Source organism: Tursiops truncatus, chromosome 11 (genome assembly GCF_011762595.2).
Source record: "Tursiops truncatus isolate mTurTru1 chromosome 11, mTurTru1.mat.Y, whole genome shotgun sequence".
In the NCBI taxonomy this organism is placed as follows: domain Eukaryota; kingdom Metazoa; phylum Chordata; class Mammalia; order Artiodactyla; family Delphinidae; genus Tursiops; species Tursiops truncatus.
The window spans coordinates 46,615,944-46,635,206 of record NC_047044.1 but is presented as its reverse complement, the minus strand read 5'-3'; the positions used below and the strand labels follow the sequence as shown (position 1 = coordinate 46,635,206).

Genomic DNA, 19,263 nt, shown 5'->3' with positions numbered 1-19,263 from the left:
ATAAGTGGAATCACACAATATTTGTCTTTTTATGTTTACTTATTTCACTTAGCATAATGCCTTTGAGATTCATACACCTTGTAGCATGTGTAAGAATTTCATTCCTTCTTAAGGCTGAATAATATTCCATTGTATGTATATTCCACGTTTTGTTTATCCATTCATCCATCAATGGACATTTTGGTTGTTTCCACCTTATGGGTACTGTGAATAATGTTGCTATGAACACTGATGAATATTGAATATCCATTTGAGTCCCTGCTTTCAATTCTTTTGAGTACATAACCTCCAAATTAGTTTTTAATATATTTTAAAGCCAACTTTATGCAAAATACCTGAAGAATTCCTACTGAAGCTGGAGCAACCAAAGGGTGGCCACAATTAAACTTATATATCATTATTGTTCTGAAGGTCCCAGCCAAAGCATATGGACCAAAAAAGAAAAGGAAGGTACAAATTTTCCAGTGTTTGTACTGGAAAAGAAAAGGAAGTCGGCAAAGTTGTCCATACGTGTGATGTATATTCGTACAGCTGAAAAACCCAAATTTATTCAATTGAAATTATTACAGAAAAAAATTTAGTAGATTTTCAGTATATGAAAATGATAATAGAATATATAATAAAAGAAAGTAAGCTGTGGCCAATAACAATAGAAATATTGGGGGAAAACTTGAAGTATACTTTTATTATTATTTTTTTAAAATAAATTTATTTAGGGCTTCCCTGGTGGCGCAGTGGTTGAGAGTCCGCCTGCCGATGCAGGGGACACGGGTTTGTGCCCCGGTCCGGGAAGATCCCACATGCCGCGGAGCGGCTGGGCCCGTGAGCCATGGCCGCTGAGCCTGCATGTCTGGAGCCTGTGCTCCGTAATGGGAGAGGCCACAACAGTGACAGGCCCGCATACCGCAAAACTAAATAAATAATAATAAATAAATTTATTTATGTATTTATGGCTGTGTTGGGTCTCCGTTGTTGCGTGTGGGCTTTTCTCTAGTTGCAATGAGCGGGCATTACTCTTTGCTGTGGTGTGCGGACTTCTCAGTGCAGTGGCTTCTCTTGTTGTGGATCAGGGCCCCTAGGTGCACGGGCTTCAGTAGTTGTGGCACGTGGGCTCTAGAGCGCAGGCTCAGTAGTTGTGGCGCACGGGCTTAGTTGCTCCGCAGCATGTAGGATCTTCCAGGACCAGGGATTGAACCTGTGTCCCCTGCATTGGCAGGCAGATTCTTAACCATTGTGCACGAGGGAAGTCCCGAAGTATATATATATATTTTGTTTGTTTGTTTTTTGCGGTACGCGGGCCTCTCACTGTTGTGGCTTCTCCCGTTGTGGAGCACAGGCTCCGGACGCGCAGGCTCAGCGGCCATGGCTCACGGGCCTAGCCGCTCCGCGGCATGTGGGATCTTCCCAGACCGGGGCACAAACCCGTGTCCCCTGCATCGGCAGGCAGACTCTTAACCACTGCGCCACCAGGGAAGCCCCCCGAAGTATATTTTTAAAAGGGATAATTTACATGATAACAGGTGGAATCCTTGATTGAGTGACTGGATAATACCCACTTTGGCTCTCTGCCCATCTTGACTAGGTGGTGAATCGTGCTCCCACAACACTGCTAAGCTACTTTCAAGTACAAAACCTTATGTCACTAGAGTCATTTACAGGTCCATTTCCTCCAATAGTCTGGGAGCTCCATGGATAGGGATGGAGTCACATTAGTATTTGAATTCCTACCTAACAAATGTGTTTTATTTGACCTGCCCATATTTTTAAGTTTAAATTTTAATTTCTTTGGGTAAGGTATGCACTCTGCATTTTACCATGGGCTCAGCCACTCTCTATCGTATTACAGCCAGCCTCATTCAGCCATTTATGTTACCAGACTTATCTCTGTAGGAATTTTATTTTTCTACCATTGCATGAATCTAGCATATTATTTTATATATAGTATATAACAAGGTTGTATGAATAAATTAAATAAATTAACTGATCACTATTTTCAAATATACAATACAGTATTATTAACTGTAGTTACTATGCTGTATATTATACCCCCAGACCTTACTTATCTAACTGGAAGTTTGTATATTTTGACCACCTTCATATAAATCCTTCTCTTGTATAGACCTTTCTTTCTTGGCAGTTTTGCCTGCTATTTCACTTTACTTTCCAGCTCAAACTGCTACTGTCAGCCTACCCATCTCATGAAAGCCTTAGTAGTAAAAGGATCGACATTTACAGCATAGGGAGGCTATTAAAATGTCCTCCTGTTTATCTGGGTTCTGGCTGCTATGGCCCCTAAAAGAAACAAATCAAAGAAACACATTTTCCCCAAATCCCAACCCTTAGCCTGATAAAACAATTTTCCCCTAAATCTGTGAATTTATTTATATAAAAGTTTCCACAAAAATCGTATTATTGCACTTTTCATAAATCACCCTTGCTAAAAAGAGTAAGCTACATGAAATTGGGACTATCTAAGGAAATTTCCAATCCTCTAGCTGAAGTTTGAAATGTGCTCTTTCAATTCATTCCTGGTTTTATTTCCATGTATACATTGGCCTTTTATACCTTTGACTATATTAACATTTTTTTATTTATACCTTGAATATAAATATTTCCCAGTGCCCTTGGATTTAGTATTTCAAAGATCATTCTTTTTTCCCATAGCTTCCGTTACATTTTTGAGTTTTTTCACCTAGATATAGTGGATGCTTGATCTCTTTTTGTGTATACTTCCTTCATTTTTAAAATGTGCATTCCAGGACCTGAGGCAATTGCTGTCTTGTATTGCTGAAGCTGGAATTCCAAACCTGTTAGGTGATAATTCTGAGAGCCAGTATATTATTTCACCAGAGCCCCACATCCTGTGATTATTACTGCCTATCTGCTAGGGGTACTGTCTGAAGCTGACAGTGTTTTCTCCTCACTGGTATCCCCAGTCAATCTGAAGCTACACTCCAGAAAGCAGCAATAAAAGCTGGATGGCTTATGGGCTTGTATATTTGCTTTGGAAGTGTTCTCCAGTGCCCCATTTCTGGGCTAATAATTTTCAAACATTAATTTGTTACGGTAGTATAAGACTCTCTTCAAATATAATCTTACGTGGTAGCCCAAAAGGTAAACTAGATAAAAAGGTTGTTGCTCTGCTTGATGCAAGGATAGGGCCTAGATCCCTGTGTGCTCAGTGCTCCTCATCCCCTGCTCATTCACCTAGAATAGCACCGAAATGTCTTGGTAGAAGTCCTAGCGTGAAGGTCTCAAGATGGAAAAGTCACAAATAGTAGACCTTAAGTTAAATGGTTCTGTTAATGTATTTTATTTGGCCTCCATAGTGTTCTTCTTCCCTGTATTTTTTTCCAACTGCTTTATTTTCAAAATAATCACAATGAACTCTTTCAGCTGCTTAATTTGATACTTACCTCCACACTTCTAAATATTATGTGTTTGCTGCCATTTTTTTCCTTTTTACTTTTTTACTGGTTGGTATTTACAAACATACCAAAAAGGTTGGTATTTGGAGACACAAAATCCAGAATTTGGATACATAGCAGCCAAAAGGTGGAAAGTTATGTTTTCCTATAAGTTACCATCAGCCACTTTCTTTCTACCACTAAGCAAACCAAGGATTTGAGAATGTCTTCTACAGCACCCCTGTAGATTTTCTTTGGCCAGAGGAGCCTGAAATGGTTTCAAAAAAAGACAAATTGCTATATGCTCCTGAGCTTAGCAATCTCACAATTAAATTTTCATATCAATTAGATTTTGACCAAAGGTCAAATGTATGAATAGATATACTAGTGAAGTGTTGTATGAGACTTTGATCATGTTAAAGTTATTTGTATTAAATATCAGGATAAATGTAATGAAAAAAAGGAGTTACTAGAAAACAGGGAGAACAAAACTAAGACTATGTGTTATATTCAGTTTAGTATGGTATTTGGTTCTCATAAATGTGACTCGGAAAACACCACAGAAAAAGTAGAAATTACTGATTTTTTGGTAATGCAAAAAAAATCTGATCTGGAAACAGTTTCTTCCAGAACTCCAAGTCTAACTTACATATTTGAATAGAAGAATTAGTTTCTATTTGAAAAACAAAAATTCAGTTTGTTCTTGTGGGGGGAAAAAAGGGAGAAAGATATATGAAATATCAGACAAAGAATAAACTCTATAGCCAATTCTGCTGCTGTGGAAATGCAGAAAGTCCAAGGTCCTGCCTCTAAAAAGCCCCTCTTTCAGATAAGTGTTGTGATAACTTCAGATTCTTCATATTAACTGCACCAGAACTCTGAAAAATCCGATACATCACAGATTAGGCCAGTTCAAAGATCATGTTATTGTGACAACTGATTATTACTTTTTTTTTTTTTTTTTTTGCGCTGTACGCGGGTCTCTCACTGTTGTGGCCTCTCCCGTTGCGGAGCACAGGCTCCAGACGTGCAGGCTCAGCGGCCATGGCTCATGCGCCCAGCCACTCCATGGCATGTGGGGTCTTCCCGGACCGGGGCACGAACCCGTGTCCCCTTCATGGGCAGGCAGACTCTCAACCACTGCGCCACCAGGGAAGCCCCGATCATTACTTTTTAAGGAAGCATATAAAATTGTGCTTTTGTGATAAGCATATTTTTTAAAACCTTAATCCTGAAAATGCCATTTGGGTTCCTAGTGCCTAAGGAACATAATTTTTCAATATTAAAAACTACAGTGATATAAACTCTATTAACTGGTTAAAGAAGAAATAACATGATTATCTCAATAAATAATTTAACCAAATCTTATATTCTAAATCAAAATCTTAATAACAGGATTTTATATACCTAATCTTCCTTAACATATTTTAAAAAATCTCTATGTCATACCAACAAATGACATTATGCTTAATAGTGAAACTCTATAAGCTTTCCTAATTGTGCAAATGTGATTTACTATAATTACTATTATTTTATTGTACTCTATAAGAACAGACATGAGAAATATGGGAAAGATAAAAATATATCAAGAACCTACTATGTTTCAAGTACTCCATTAAGATGTTTTTATGTATTATTCATTTAATCTTCACAACTTTATGAGGTAGATACTATTGCAACACCAAATTACTGATAAAAAAGGAAACTGAGGCTAAGGAAATTTAACTCAGAGATGTAGTAACATATCCAATGATGGCAAATTGAAATGATAATGGAGTAATCACAGTTAAGGCATACAAAAATGGAGTTGGGTAGCCACTGAGGATCTGGTCTCAGACATGTCCCTGTACCACTGAGAACCTGAATTTCTTTGAACTGTACCAGACCCAAGGACACCATCAGGCATATTCAGAAGAACACCTGCCAGTTGCAACTTTGTGGTCTCAAGGTCTCCCCTTGTAACTATGCAACCATTTCAAACCTCAACCAATCCTTGCTTAATAAGCACTGTCACTTCTTGCCAGCTCCAATTATAATTCTTGACAAACAACTTACGTAACTAACTAACTGTGGCCCTGCAGCTTTTTGCCTTTATATGCTTCCTCCATTTTGTAGGCCAGCAGAACACAATTCAAGTGTTTACTGAATCTGTGTTTCCAAGGTGCAGTTCTAATAAACCCCAAATAAATACCTTTCTATTTCAATCATGTCTCCATTTCTGAAATTTTGATTAACACCAGCAAGTAGTAGAGCTAGGATTCAAACCCAGGAACTTTGACTCCAGCTCTTAATTATTGTAGTATATTAATTTTAATTAAAAAATGTGTATTGAGTGTCTACCATGTGTCAAGCCTATGGGCACTTAGAGATATAGCAGTACATAAAAGAGACAAAAATCCCTGCCCTTATGCAGCTTACAATACAGAAAAAAACCCAAAAAAGATTGATTTTGGAAAGAAAGGCAAAATTATGATTTTATGTGGATGATATAATTGTATACATAGAAAACCTGCAAATTTCAAATGTATAATTATGAGAAACAGGAACTCTCAGCCATTGAATAGTTTCTAATTAATATACAAATCAATATTTTCTATATTCAAGCAATAATAAACTGGAAAATTATAGAATATTAGTTTCTATTTATGATAGCAAAAATGATATTTGTGTGAAAATTTCCAAGAAGATGTAGAGGATTTATATGTAAAAAAATTTTTAAACCAATGAGGTTCATACGAGAAGATAAATAAATGAAAATTTTCTCTAAATTTCATGTTAATTTTTTCTAAATTTAGATTGAAGTGTAATTTAGTCCCAAACAAAATACTAATAGTAAACTTTTTGTTATCTGTCAAAATTATATAAAATCTCATCTGAAAATGCACAAATTAGCAGAGGCATTCTCAAAAATAAGAGAGATGAGAGAGTATTGGCTTTACCAGATAGTAAATATGTCATAAAACTATATAATGAACCACTTTGGAACTGGTAAAGGAATAATAAAGAGAAGATCATTGAAACATAATAGAAAATTGAGAAATAAATAGGCCTACAAAAGAAAATTTAATGTTTGATAAAGATGACAATTCAAATGAATAGAAAAAAAGATAAAAATTTTGTTGGGACAACTGGAAAACTGTTACATAACAAATTACCCTAAAACTAGTGGCTACAACAAAACTATTTGATTATATCTTGTGATTTTGGGGTCAGGAATGTGGGTAGGATGTGGCTAGGTGATTATTTTGCTCCACATGGTGGTGACTATGTCACTTAGTGATATTCAGCTAACAGCTGAACTCGTCTAGAGTGTCCAAGAGAGGATCACTCATATGCCTGGAACTTTGGCAGAAAGAGCTAGAAGACTGAGCTCTTCTTGGCTCCCCTCTCTCTCCAGATAGCCCCACGGCCTCGCCATACAACTTCTCCAGCAGGGTGATCAATCCTCTGACATGGCAACTTAGGGCGCTAAGAAACTAAGGTGGAAATTATCACTGCTATCAAATGCTAAGCCCAGAACTGGCAAGCATCACCTCTGCTGTTTTTTACTGGCCATGGACATCACTAAGACAGATCAGAATCAAGGAAAGGGGAAATAGAATCCACCTCTCATTGGGTCCACAAATTTATGAATGTCTTTAACCTTCTACTCTAGTTAGCTGAAAACAACAACAACAAAAACCTGTATACTACCTTCACTCCTTACATCAAAATAAATCCAGAGAAATCAAAGATTTAAATGTAAAAAAGTAAACCAATTACTAAAAGAAAATGGATGAAATTTTAATAGTAATTTATTAGAAAAGGTCTTTCATAGCATTAAAGAAAACCAAAAAGTTTGCTAAATTTGACTTTTTATAAAATTCTTAAACTTCTAGACAGCAAAGAAAGAAAACCACCAGAAAATTGAAAAGACAAAACATGGATTTCTGCTTCTGTCCAGGATGGAGTAAATGGTACTGCACTATCACTACCAAAATAAACAATTGTCTTCAGACATTGGACAATAGGCAGCCCAGAACTGGAATCTCTAGGAGAAGGAAAACAAATGAAATGAGCCCTACAATTCTGCTGGCTTTTTACTTGGGCACACTTTCTGGACTGCGGTAAAGAGTGTGGGCGCCCAAATAGAGCACAGTCTTCTTAGTGAGTTGAAGAGACAAAGAGTGGAATTTGGGGAGGCTAAGGCAGAATTTGTAGGACAGAGTACTGTAGATGAAAAATTACCTAGAGAACTAGATCTTCACAAATCTGCAGAGGGGTCCCTTGAGCTCTTGATTAAACTGTAAGTTAAGTGTATATAGGGTAAGATTCCACAAGGATGGGCAAAAACCAAATATTGATAGAGCTGCCAGATTTAACAAATATAAACATAGGATGCCCAGTTAAAACTGAATTTTAATAAACAACAAATAATTGTTGAGCATCAGCATGTACCTGTTGTATTTCATCTGGCAACCCTAATTACTAGAGAATAAACTGAACAATTACCAGAACTTGCACTTGGCGGGGAGATGTTCAAGTTCCAATTAACCTAGGTGGAGAGGCAGAGTAGACACCTGGAGAATTCAGTCAAGACTCCTTTTTAGGGACTAAACAAGCCTTAGAGTGTAAGTCAACCCAGACCCATGATGACAAAGCTTACAGAGACTGGATGAGATCACCAGGGTAGTAAATGTAGATAGAATAGAGAAGAGCCCCAAAGGCTGAACTTGTTAATAACCAATGTTAAGAAGTCTGGGAAAAAAAGATGGAATCAGTGGAGGAAAATGAGAAGTTACCAGTGAAGTGTGAAGAAAACCAAGATTATGTAGTGTCTTGGAAGTTAAGTTAAGAATATATATTAGAGAGAAGAATAAGAATATGGTAAATGCTCCTGAGTCTGACCATGGAAGTTAATCATGTAAAAGTCATTGGTGGAGTTGATAAGAGCAGTTACAATGGCACCATGGGGGCAACAGCCTGACTGCAGTGGGTTATTCAAGACACAAGGGGAGGAGAGGAATTGGAGAGAAGAGGTATAAACAATTTTTTGAGGAGTTTTGCTGTTAAAAGTAACAGAGAAATGGGACAGTAGCTGTAGGAGGGACTGGGCCCAAGAGATTTGTTTGTTTTCAATGAAAGAAATAATATAATGTTTAGCAGCTAATCCAGAGAGGAAGAAAAATATAATGCTGCAGGAGAAGGAGAAGAAATTTACTGGAAGAAATATACTAGAGTAATATCTTTGCATACATGTGAAAGGGATTGGAGGTTCTGGCCTTAGCTAGGTGCATGGATAGCTCATCTCTGGGAAGAGGCAGAAAGGTAATGTATATTGTACAGATGCTGCTAGAGGGTAAATGTGTAGCAAGGGTCTGAAAAAATACTCTTCTCAGTGCTTCAGTTTTCTTAAGGCAGCAGGCAGGAAGGTTATCATCTGAGGGCAAAGATGGAGGAGGGAGTCTGTTAAGAGTTTGAGGAAAAGATGGCAAATAGTTGTTTAAGAAAGTTGAATGACAAATGGACCAGGGAAATACAGTGATATTGCCAGGCAGCTTTAGGTCCATTTGATGTTTGTCGTTATGAATTTAAAATGGGGCTAATCAAAAGGAAGTGTGGCTGCCTTCAGCCATATATTGTACATAGTAGGTGGAGAGTTAGATTTAATCAGGTTTGTGTTTTTCCAAGTTAACATGAGGGAGAGGCATTTCTGTACATGCACAGAAATGATGATAGTGGCTGTCACAGACTTTAAGATGGTAAAGGAGGGATGTGAAAGTGGGGTGAGGGACAGGAAAAAGGTAACAGGACTAATATACTAGAAGTCCTGATGAGGTCAAAGGATGGTTAAAGTTGAAATTTAAAGGGAGTGAACTGGAAAGATAAGAGATGGGGATGTGAAACTGAGAAAATAAAGGAGCCGCAGTTATTAGTAATAACAAGATTTACAGTATGATCATGGGAATGAGTGGCTGGGGTAGGTAGGGTGGAGGACAAAATCACCAGAGGAAAGGAAGTCAAAGGAACAGATGGATCAGGCTATTGGAAAAATCATATTTGCTTATAATGAAGTGACTAAGAATTTAGACAGGAGAAGTGTCGGAGAGAATGACTCTAAGCATGAAACGAATTCTTTTGATTTGATCGATTTCTTTTGACCAATAGGATGACAATGCACGTACCATAGGCTAAGACAACTGATGTGTTGGTAAAGACCCAACGAAACATTCTAACAAGGTGTTCTCAATTCTACCTGGTCCTCAGAGGGCTTCAGCTTTATGCTTCAGAGAGAGGTAAAGGTTAATTTTTCTGGACTACCCCCTGGCAGGCCTCCCAGAGTGGGTATCTTCCTGCAGGGTGGGACCATTTGGCAAATGTCCTGAGAGAATACTGAGGTGGAAGCACAGGACTGGAGGCCAAGGTTCCACACACAGACATCTGAGACTGCAAGACTTGTACCTGACCTCTTGTTCACTCCAAAGAGGACCTAGTGCTGCCCCAGCCATAAATGCTGAGATGGGAGAACAGGGGAAGCCCAACAAGGCTTGGACCCCAGGCCCTCATTGCATCAGAGTTGATGCTGGTGCTTCCTTAAGCATGCAGCTTATTTGCCCAAAGTTTAGACTGCAGTCCTGGTGATCACTTTGTACTATCCCAGAGAGCAAATGGCAAACAAGGAACTGCACATCTGCTCCTCTTCCTGCCTCTGTAAGTTTCTCTGAATAAATGCTATTCCAGGCCTAGTGTGTGTGGTGTCAGGTCATTCACCCTGTGTGTGGTCTATCAGCAAACATTATCAAACTCCCCTCTTTTCTTCTTCCTAGTTTTATATTTCGAGAACACAAAGGAAAAAAAAAGATATATTTTTCCTTAACCATACATCCAGTATCACATATTATAATGACTTGTTTTGAAAGGGTTTGAGGAGCTGGCCTGGGAAGTCCTGTAGAAGGAGGAAACTCAAAGCATTAAGGCATTTTTTCAGTACCAGCAATGGGTTGCTAAGGTAGAAATGCAAGTATAAATTTCCCTACGCATCCATTGTACTCCAAAGTACTCCATAGATGTCAAGGCCCTCTTTTCTGCTGATTCACTCCCAGAGGGATTTTTGCACAGTACCCCAGAGAACCACTGCAGTTAGTTGGAGTTAGCACCAAACATCCTCATATGTGCCTTCTGTGATAAAGATGGCATTGATCATAATACTCAAAGGGTATCCAAGGTATCCAAGACTGGCTGGGAGCCAGTGCAACACATCTGAAAATTTTTATTTAAAACAACAATTACAACAAAAAGTTTTTGAAGATCTATTCACTTCCTCAATAAATGCATAGACCAACAGGCTCTGACAGCCTTTTTGCTTCTACCTCATTGCCACCAATTCACATATTAGCAGTCTTGGCTCAATTACTGGTTGTATTTAAAGCTGATTATAAGTCAAACCACAGTTTTTTAATGCTTAATTCCACCACGAAACTGAGCTACTGTGAGATTACTGACAAAAAGGAGATACTATACTGTAGTACAGTATTGTGGATTTTAAAGTCAAACATATGAATTTGTATAAAATTACCATCTCTTTCACCTTAACTAAGTTTCCTAATATTCTCAAACCTCAGTTTCTCTTCTACGGAATGGAGATAATAATACTAACAATCCTGAGGGTAATTTTGATCTATCATGAAAACTTAATATTATATGTAAAGTATCTAGTATAGATGCTAGAACAGAATCATTGCCCAATTTATGATAACGACTACTATAAATGTATAAGTAACACACTCAACTCACTCTGGGTCACATGCAATTTTCCTATGCAAGGGTAGACTTCTCCACTCACTACCATTAGCCAAAAAAGAAAAAAAAATTCAGACAGCTGTTTCCATGTGGATTTCTGATCATGTGAGTCACTGTTAAAAACCTTGGCTGCACCGACCAAAACTCTGATAGTTTTGCAAGCTGTTCCAGAATGGGTCACAGTATTTTTTTCTCTTTTAGTGGGAAAATAGAAGGATGGGGTTTTAATGTGTGAATACTGCAATTTGTTAGTCTTTTTGTTTCTTATAAACTTATTACCTTCTAGAAGGAAGCAACTAGGTGATTTTAACCACAACTATACCCCTGTGCACAAGGAGGTACAATTAAACTGTAAGGATTGTGTCCCCAGTCAATTATTCTAATCCCAGAACAAAGGACAGGGGTTATCATCATGTTTTCCCCAAAGTCAAAAAACTCTGAAGCCGCAGAGGAGACATCACCATTGCTGGAGAGGGTTTCCTGAGCCAGAAAAAAGAGATAGAAATGTCCTAGTTTCTCCCTTTTGCTCACCTTCCAATCTCCAACCAGTCTCTTCTGTTGACTCTTTTCAGCAGAGCCATCTGACAAGACAGCCTTAAACCACCTGCAGAGTCAGGTCCCTGTTATGCCAGCATTCCAGGGCCTGGGGCAGGGGCAGGAATTGATCTGAGAACCAACAAGAAAACAACTGCTAGACAGCCTTCTTTCAGTTCCTTGGAAAGGCCAAGCTCTTCCCAATATCAAGATATTTACATATTCTTTAGCCCCTGCCTACAGTTGTTTTCCCTCAGCTCTTTACCTGGCTGACTCTTTCTTCATGTCCCAACTAAAATATCATTTCCTCAAAGAGGTCTCCCCTGATTATTAATATAGAGTAGTCTCCCCTATTATTCTTTCTTTAAACTCTCTTCTTACTAACCTTTATAATTATATATACATATATGTGTAATTATCTGTTTAATATCTACTTATCCAGGGGCAAGACATATCTGTTTTGCTTCCTACTGCATTGCCAGAATTCAGCACAGTGCCTAGCATACAGTCAGCACTCAGTAAAAGGTAGCCATAATTATTACCACCTATTATTTTTATTTTATTTATTTATTTATTTTTGGCTGTGTTGGGTCTTCGTTTCTGTGCGAGGGCTTTCTCTAGTTGTGGCAAGCGGGGGCCACTCTTCATCACAGTGCGTGGGCCTCTCACTGTCGCGGCCTCTGTTGTTGCGGAGCATAGGCTCCAGATGCGCAGGCTCAGTAGTTGTGGCTCACGGGCTTAGTTGCTCCACGGCATGTGGGATCTTCCCAGAGCAGGGCTCGAACCCGTGTCCCCTGCATTGGCAGGCAGATTCTCAACCACTGCGTCACCAGGGAAGCCCACTACCTATTATTTTTAATGATAGTTGAATAATCAGAGATATCAACCCTTTCTGGAGTGTACGTTAATTCCTTTCTGATTCCACTTTCTATTTTTTCTTCCTAATGTTTAGTTAACACAAGTTGTAAGTCCCAGTTCCATGAATATTTTTTAAACATTGTCTAGAATACCAAATTTCTACATCTCGGGCTTCAAAGGCCATTGGAGAAAGTTGATACATTCCCTGAACTGTCAAAACAAAAACTGTGTTGGCAAAGTTGGACTAAACAAATTCTTTTCATCAGATGATCTGTAACTGAAATGAGAAAAATGTGTACAGTGGAGCAATTTATCATCTGCAAAATCTGTTTATGTTTCACACATTCTGGTTTGGATCTTTTGATTTTTGTTCTTTAAAACTACTGAATGATATATTTTCCTTGACATTTCCCAGGGGATCTTCATTATTTTTTTTTCTACAATCAATTAATTTTTTTCCCCCAATAAAATTCAGCTCCCTTTTCTCTCTTCATGTGGAGTAGAGGAATGCACCATCTTTTGTAGATAAAATAAATCTGGACTCCACATAAGGAAGGGCTGTTTTGTCTTTAGAGACTTTGTCTCTAAGGTTCCCAGGCTTTCATAACCCCAGGCTTCCCGACCTCATCTGTCAAATCTTCCCATGTTATCATACGCAGAAAAAAAAAATCCTGCAAGCTCAGGAAGTGAGGCGTTAGGAAGGTCAACAGGCTGGCACTGGGGAGACTAAGGTGACCGTCTTGGGGCAATCAGCACATATGCAGCTAAAGAGTCCACTTCCAGGTTCATTTTTGTCATCACTCTAAGATTTCATCTTCAAACATTTATTGAATGCCTACCATGTACTGAACACTATGCTAGAGTTAGAGATTTAATTATGAATAAGCTGTGGTTTCTGTTCTCAAGGTGCTCACTTTGTCGTATAGGGAGACAGGCAGGTAACAAATATTTATAACTCATTATGTCAAGTGCTCTAAGAAAAGTAAACACAAAGCACAGATCCTAGAAACCTAGGAATCTAGGAGAAGGTCCCTAAAACCTAATCTTGGGCAAGTGTGAGGTGGGGATGCTACAGCAAATGCTTCCTGGAGGAAGTGATGTTTGAGCTGAAAGATAAGTAGGAGTTGCCTGGACAAAGAGTAGAAGAATGTTCCAGGAAAGAAGAAATAGTATGTGTAGAAATAGTATGTGTAGAAGTTCATAGCAATGTGTTTGGGAGAATTCTAAGTAACTTAGGCCAGGGTCAGGGCAGGGAAGGGAGTTGGAGATGAGCTGAGGAGGTAAGCGCAGGACAGGGTGTTGACAGCCTTTACAGCAGGTGAGAACCCATTCTTTTTTTTTTTTTAACATCTTTATTGGAGGATAATTTCTTTACAATGGTTAGTTTCTGCTGTATAACTAAGTGAATCAGCTATACATATACATATATCCCCATATCTCCTCCCTCTTGTATCTCCCTCCCACCCTCCCTATCCCACCCCTCTAGGTGGACACAAAGCACAGAGCTGATCTCCCTGTGCTATGCGGCTGCTTCCCACTAGCTATCTATTTTACATTTGGAGAACCCATTCTTTATGAGCAGGTCTTTCTGAACTGACTCTGGTTAAAAGGAATTGATGATAGACAGTGGAAAGAAGGCAGACTTTTGGAGTCCGGCAATTTGGGTTTGAAACTTCGTCCTGTCACTAGTTTGTGACCTTGGGCAAAATTACTTAGCCTCTCTATGCCTCAGCGGTTTCATCAATAAAATGGAGATAATTATATCTTCTCTAAAGGATAATTATTAGGATTAAAAATATAATATCTGTACTATCCATTATATTGCATGGTATCATGTTAAGCCTCAACTATCATGGAATAAACTGCTATAATCAGGATTATCCATGCAAAGCCTTGAGTCACACGGTTAAGTGAACACAAAGTAGACTCTGGTTTGTCTCTAGTTACCAAAGAGACATTATTCTTGCTTGGACCTGTCTGGATCCTTTTGTTTGGTCTCTTTCGCTCTTTTATTTTAATGGTAACATATATATCTCACAGTTTGGTGTTAATTCACTGCCTAATAAATGAGTTGTTTGGAAGTGAATTATTATGTCCTCAGACTCATACTCATTTCATTTCCTTCATGCCACAGAAGTTTTGAGCTAAAAGAGTCTGTAGAACTCATCTACAGAAGCTGGGAATAGAAACGTGGGCTACCAGCAAACAAACTAAATATCCACCAGTTGGGAAATGGATAAATAAACTTGTTATCTCTATGCTGTGAAACACTATGCAGGAGCTAACAGGAATGAGATAGCTCTCTATGTACTTATTTACCTAGATCTCCAAGACCTACTGTTAAATGAAACAATAAGCTGCACAAAGATACTTGCAGAATGATACCATCATTTTTTGTAGCAAAGTATACAAACAAACATATATATATAAACACTATTATACGCTTTCTAAGGTTACATGCATAGAAAAACTGTGGTAGGATATACACTAAAATGATAAGAAGGTTATATATGGTGACATGAGAAGGGAGGAGGGCTAGCAGTCTAAGGAGACTTATTGTAAAGACTGAAAATAAAACTCCTTGTACATTATCAGTACTCCCATGTGTTAGTTTTCTTTCCCCTATCGCAGTTTTCTTTCCCCTATCGCAAGTCCAATGGCTTTTCTTTCTTTCTTTGTTTTCTTTAAATTTTTTTTTAAAAAAACAGATTAGGAAATCAAAGTAATTAAGTCACTTCCTCAAGGTCACACAGCTGGTTGATGTGAGAGCAAGAGCTGTAACCCAGGTTTCCTATATCACAATAAATCAGCCTTAACTCTACTTGGGAGTTGGATTACTATGTGTGACATGGTTGTTTCTGCTAGTGGTTCCAATATTCAGATTCCATGTGGCAGGTTTTGCAGATTTGTAATGCAGAGCAATATATTCTGGGCTTGGGCAGCTGTTCGACCAACCAAACCAAGGAAGGCCAGGCAGGGAGTATTATGTAGACCTGCAGGGTTATGTCTGGCATGATTTTGTTCTTTTAACTTTGCTAGCTATCAAGGAAGTCTAGCAGGAAATATCAGGGACCTAGCTACAAGGAGAACATTGGAATCAGGAAAAGAATCAGTTAACAGGAAAGGGAATGGGGGCAAAAACGTACGGACATCTGACATTCTTTTTGGCTACCTAGAATCTGAACCCCCTTCCTATGTTTGAGTAATTTTTCTAATTTGTGAGGCAAAGATCGACACCCACTATATTAGTTGATAATGACAGATACTTTCCCAGTTGCCCTTGTAGCTTGGGTATAATCAGGTGGCTTAGGCTCTAGCAATCAAAAGTACCTCCCTCATCAGGGTACACTTTCCTCCAGAACTGTGGGGATTGGTTTCAGGTCTGTGGACAGTTATCTACCAAGGGCTTTTTACCATTAATTTTAATGGAAGCCCTAAATTTTAATTTTAACTAAAACTAATTTTAACTGTCACAGACTCCTGCTGGGCTTATGGCTGTTATTATCTTGCTGAGTTCAAAACAAAGGGGATTTTGTTTTCTGAAGCCATTGCTTAGGAGCAAGACACTCTACCAGACTCGAGGTCAGGGCACTGCACAATGGTATTCTAAGTAGTTCAATGGTCTTAACCCAGATGGTCCAACCTGGGTGAAACCACACCATAGTTGGTTGCACTTCCCACTCCAGGAAAGAAGGTGCACTTCTTGAGAACCTCCATGAACTTTTTGGATCCCACTGGTTAATTTTCTGGGAAGAATTAATGACTAAGTGGCTATTCTTATATTCCTCTTCTCTACTTTTGACCCTTTTTGTGCTTTGTAACTACTGTTTGTCCAAGGTGCCTCAAGGCTGTGCTTTCTGGACTAGAGCATGAGAATTTGCTTCAATGTCTTTGTGAGGTTACAAACTACCTTCCTTTAGTCATTAATAGGCATCCCAACTACTTGTAACATTCTAGAACTGAGTTGCTTCTTTCTAACCTGCAGAAGAGAAGTACACGTATGTCTCAGACACCTCTGAGGTCTCAGATCCTCTCAGCTTTATCTGTCTCTTGTTTTAATACCAGCAGTTCTATATGGGCTCCTGCTGACAGTGCCTCACATCAGGCTGCACCATGTGCCTCTCATTTCCAACCCCAGGGAGGTGTTAATGCCACAGGATTCTGCTTGTGGCACACATATGTAAAACACTGAAGTGCATGGAGTTAGTGCCGCAAGAGGCAAACTTTTGCAAAAGAAGACAGCTAGTAAGTATATTCTTCTCTCTTTCTCCATCTAGATGGACTGTTTTGAGATGCTGTTTATGTGACTTCCTGGAGGATGAGCCTGTGGATTTGAACAATCAGTCTCACTTGACAGCTACCAACTTGATAATGTAGTCTTATATTGGCTCCTCCTTTTCTGCTTCACTTTCCTTGTCCTTCACAGCTGGAAATGCACTCCCTAATCACATAGAATTACTACAAGCTCCTTGCCTGAGGCTCTGCTGTCTGGGTTACACAAGCTAAGACAACACCACAGGATTCATAGACAAAATCATGCCAATTTCACCATCATTAGTAGCTTTCCTTACTTAGGGATAATTTCTGGCTTTTCACTCAGTTCTATCCTAAATGTGAGACTTTGGAAAAATTACTTAATCTCTCCGAGCCTCCTATTCTTCAAGGTAATATGGAGATAATAATAATGCTTATCATGGGCTTCCCTGGTGGTGCAGTGGTTGAGAGTCCGCCTGCCGATGCAGGGGACACAGCTTCGTGCCCTGGTACAGGAGGATCCCACATGCCGCGAAGCGGCTGGGCCCGTGAGCCATGGCCGCTGAGTCTGCGCGTACGGAGCCTGTGCTCCGCAACGGGAGAGGCCACAACAGTGAGAGGCCCGCATACCGCAAAAAAAAATAAATAAATAAAAATTTAAAAAATAATGCTTATCTTGTGAAGAGTTGGAGGAATTAAAATTTAAAAACGATTGTAATCACTGAGTATAATGCTTGGCATATAGTGAATGCTCAGAAAATGTCAGTTGTTGTTGCTGTTATTATTATAAAAATCAGTCCTATTTGCAACATGATGGAGCTCTAGGGGAGATGGAAAAAGGAAAGGGGTTTCGTTTACAGATACTTTAGGGAGGTTGGAAAGATATGTTGGCATACCTTTGAGTACATATGATAATGTTACACAATAAACCATCAAGGTTCTATTCCATTATCCAAAGAAAAAATAATTTAGAAATGGGGCTAAAATTCCTTCCAGAATTAGACTTTTGTGGCCATAATAAAAGTGATCATTTTGAGCATTTGAGCATTTTGAAGGGATTAGTAAGTTTAAACAACTAGGACCACAGTTGTTCCAGGCTTTGTTTGACATTTTCATCTATGGCTTCCCTCCCAAGGGGCTGGCACAGCCAATGGATGGCCAGGCTTCTCTCATCTGAAGCTCTGTTCGTCAGTTCTGAGCTATACCTGGGGTTCCTGACAGTAGATGGCTTGCCTCTCACATCTTGCCATCGTTTGATCCCAGGGTTTCAGTTGTATTGTTTTGGGCTTTTACTTCCTGATGAAGAGATTTATGTGGATTTAATTTTCTTTAGTCTCTGGGTGCCAAAGATTTTGGTGTTTGTAATGTTCGTAGGCAACTAGGTCCACTACAACAATTTTTTTTGCTGGGTGTAGGTTTTCACAGTAGTGGGAAGTCAGAAGTGATTTGTAGGTTACTAAATCTTGGGCTTTGTTTAACATATAATTTTTATGGCCAGTGAGAATGAGTAAGGTCCTAATATTTCAGAACTTCATACAGGAAGTAAGCCAGGATGAAAAATCACACTGTTTACCCACCAAACCTAGCAACTGCATAACGTATCTTCTCAGAAAACATAATCCTGACCCCTCTTCCAATCTCATTTTTGTCCCCCAAGTCTGGAATGAACTTTTGGTGCTTGTTTTTCTTTGGTAATGCAGCAAATACAAAATGTCCCTCATACCACACACAAATGTGCAAAGCAGATGTGGTTTCTTTGAGTGCCTCTCAACTGATGTTTTCTCCCTGATGATCCCTCAGCCTGCTAGATAACGGAAAATTAAAAACCAAGTTTTAGTCTAAATATGGAACCTTAGTCTGGTCCAATCATTTTAAATCTCTTTAGGGAATTCAATTTCTGGTCAGTTAACTCCAGTAAATACTAAATGCTTCATTGCTTCTTTTGCTCCACTCTAAGGTGGTGTCCGGGTGTGGGGAGTAATATAGGTGTGGTTTAGGTGGTAAGATGGGGGTCCTCAAATCTATACTGGTCTCAGAATCCTCCTGGTCTTAGATGTACAGTGGCTGGAAAGGGATGATCCCTCAAATGGCACTCACCAAGGGGCTACTGGCCCTATTTGTCTGCAAATCTACCCAGCAGTCTCTTCATCATAACCTCAGGACTTTATTGGGTCACCCACCCTCTTAGTACTCAGAGCATGCCCCTTTGGGACTAACATGTATTTCAGAGTCCTTCAGGAAAGGGCAATTGGGAACTTTGTCTCCAACCCAATTGTGGTTGACTTAAGGATCACTGCTCAGATTCCCCTTCAAGGAAAGACTTGCTGCCTTGGCAACTGAGACAGTGGTCAGCAGATAGCATCTGACTTACAGCTCCTTCAGGATCTGCTTCAGCTACAGAAAGGCATCTCATCCAAGGTCATACCCTTCC

General features: G+C 39.2%; 1 protein-coding gene across 5 annotated transcripts in view; it reads right to left on the bottom strand.

Annotated features, from left to right (window-relative positions):
• The window catches only part of LOC141275931 (uncharacterized), a 247,128-nt gene that overhangs the window by 100,380 nt on the left and 127,485 nt on the right, over positions 1–19,263 (bottom strand). The window contains exon 6 of one of the 5 annotated variants that reach the window (XR_012324619.1): positions 11,859–12,855. The exons of 3 other annotated variants lie outside the window; for them this stretch is intronic. The gene's annotated coding sequence lies outside the window, so the exon portion shown is untranslated. Of the gene's footprint in view, positions 1–11,858; positions 12,856–19,263 lie in introns of those variants that run through there. One more of the 5 variants, XR_012324617.1, reaches the window with a different exon arrangement.